Source organism: Salmo trutta, chromosome 3 (assembly GCF_901001165.1).
Source record: "Salmo trutta chromosome 3, fSalTru1.1, whole genome shotgun sequence".
In the NCBI taxonomy this organism is placed as follows: Eukaryota; Metazoa; Chordata; class Actinopteri; order Salmoniformes; family Salmonidae; genus Salmo; species Salmo trutta.
Window position 1 is genome coordinate 35,638,949 of NC_042959.1, and position 3,258 is coordinate 35,642,206.

Genomic DNA, 3,258 nt, shown 5'->3' on the forward strand with positions numbered 1-3,258 from the left:
CATTTCACATTCTTAAAATAAAATGGTGATCCTAATTGACCTAAACCAGGGAATTTTTACTCTGATTAAATGTCAGGAATTGTGAAAAACTGAGTTTAAATATATTTGGTGTATATAAACTTCTGACTTCAACTGTATATCTCAGGTTGGATGTCAGCCCACCACCTCGAGGTCAACCTCGAAAAAATGGAACTGATCTTCCTCCCGGGGAAGGCCTGCTGTACAAAGACCTTTCATCACCTCTCCTCACGGTTGACAACTCCACAGTTTTGCCCTCCCAGAGTGCAAAGAACCTTGGCGTGACACTGGAGAACACCCTGTCATTCTCTGCAAACATCAAAGCAATGACTCACTCCTGCATATTCATGCTCTACAACATCCGTAGGGTACAACCCTACATCACACAGGAAGAGGTGACGGTTCTAATCCTTGTACTTGTCATCTCCCATCTGGACTACTGCAACTCTCTGTTGGCTGGGCTCCCTGCTTGTACCATCAAACTCCTGCAACTTATCAAGAACGCGGCAGCCCACCTGGTTTTCAACCTTCCCAAGTTCTCCCATGTCACCCCGCTCCTCCGCACACTTCACTAGCTTCCAGTCGAAGCTCGCATCCATAAAAGACCATGGTGCTTGCCTACGAATCAGCAAGAGGAATCTCCCCTCCCTACCTTCAAGCTATGCTCAAACCCTGCACACCAACCCGAGCAATCTGTTCTGCCACCTCTGATCTCTTGGCCCTCCCACCCCTATAGGAGGTAGCTCTCGCTCAGCCCAGTACAAGCACTTCTCTGTCCTGGTAGCCCAATGGTGGAACCAGCTTCCCCCTAAAGCTAGAAGAGCTGAGTCCCTGCCCATCTTCCGAAAGCACCTGAAACCCTACCTCTTCAATGACCATCTTAAATAAATCCCCCTCCTCACCTACGTCTACATGACGTGTACGTGTCACGTGACGTGAACGTGTCGGCAGTTTTGATGACTTACAAAAACTTGGCTGCATTGACAGTCAATGTTAATTCATAGCAGTATCCTATGGCGCTAGGAAGACGTTAGGTGACTTGGTGAGAGGTATCAGTAGCTTCACTCTGCTTAATTTTGGCATGAATCACTCTCCATACCAGATAGCCAAACAGTGCCCATCTGTCTTACTATATGTAGTACAATGTATCTGATCCTGTCTGGCCAGAAATACACAGAAAACATTTTTTTACGCAACATGCAACAATTTCGATGATTTTACTGGGTTACAGTTCATATTAGGAAATCAATCAATGAAAATAAAGTCATTAGGCCCTAATCTATACATTTCACATGGCAGGGAATACAAATATGCATCTGTTGGCCACAGACACCTTTAACAAAAAAGTAGGGGCGTAGATCAGAAAACCAGTCAGTATCTGGTGTGACCACCATTTGCCTCATGCAGCACGACACATCTCCTTCGCATAGAGTTGATCAGGCTGTTGATTGTGGCCTGTGGAATGTTGTCCCACTTCTCTTCAATGGATGTGCGAAGTTACTGGATATTTGCGGGAAGTGGAAAATGCTGTCGTACATGTCAATCCAGAGCATCCCAAACATGCTCAATGGTTGTCATATCTGGTGAGTATGCAGGCCATGGAAGAATTGGGCCATTTTCAGCTTACAGGAATTGTGTACAGATCCTTGTGACATGGTGCCGTGCATCATGAAACTGAAACTGAACTGAAACATGAGGTGATGGCGGCGGATGAATTACATGACAATGGGCCACAGAATCTCATCATGGTATCTCTGTGCATTCAAATTGCCATCGATAAAATGCAATTGTGTTCGTTGTCCGTAGCTTATCCCATACTATAACCCCACCGCCACCATGGGGCACTCTGTTCACAACGTTGACATCAGCAAAATGCTAGCCCACACGACGCCTTACACACTTCTCTGGCAACAGCTCTAGTGGCCATTCAAATCAAATCACATTTTATTGGTCACATACACATGTGTAGCAGATGTTATTGCGGGTGTAGCAAAATGCATAATAAATAAATAAAGCATGCTCTCTCAACTTGAGACATTTGTGTCATTGTGTTGTGACAAAACTGCACATTTTGGAGTGACCTTTTATTGTCCCCAGCACAAGGTGCACCTGTGTAATGACCATGCTGTTTAATCAGTTTATTGATATGCCACACCTGTCAGGTGGATGGATTATCTTGGCATAGAAGAAATGCTCACTAACAGAAATGTAAACAAATATGGAACCTTAACCTTATGTATGGAAAATTTAGGGGAACTTTTATATCAGCTCATGAAACATGGGACCAACACTTTACATGTTGCGTTTATATATTTGTTCAGTGTAGACTGTTTTTGTCCAGACAGCATGAGATACATTGTCTACACATACTGACACAGTGGGGCGCTATTTTTCGCTTGATCAGATGCTGTATCTGAGATTGATGCGTCTTTCTGTCAGCGCGCGTCTTGGTCAAATACAGTGTCAATATTTCTGTATTTTATATGGACGGGCAAGGAGGTATGGTAGGGTGGGCCAGGCCCCCTAAGGCCCGCCCTGCACTTTGCCATTATGGGGTATTGTGTGTAGATGACTGAGGAAAATAATATATTTAATCAATTTTGAATTCAGGCTGTACCGCAACAAAATGTGAAATAAGTCAAGGGGTATGAATATTTTCTGAAGGCACTGTACAACTCTTTCATAAAATACGGTATATGTTTTAACTTGTTTTCTTTTGGAAGGCAGATAAAGGGTTTTTATCAAAAGCAATCATGTGAAAACACAGACTCCTACTTATTACTCCACGTGTTTAACCTACGTCACTTCTGTTTTGAGCAGACTTTTTGCCAGAACCAGGCACCAGGCTCACGCCTGGGAGGCAGCCCGGTTTCAAATAGAATATAATCAACGCTCACCCTATTCAATCCCATCAATATCAACACAGGAAGTAAACCAGTAATTCAAGCCCAATATGCTGATAGGTTGCATATTTCCGTCAGGGAACGCCTACTCTGTGAATTGCGCGTCTTTGCACTACTTGTAAAACAACGCACTTTTTTAAAACTTTGGCAAAGGGAAAAGTATACAAAACCTAGTCCACTCTGTTCAAAACAGATTGTAGTGTTGGGAACACAAAAATATATTGTGATCAAATGTTTCATCGATGAGAAAATTTGCAGAATGTCGGCCAAAATCAATCTCTTTCCATCTTCTCCCACTGCTGGCCACTGGGCTTCCTCTCCCTACCAAATTTGGTAG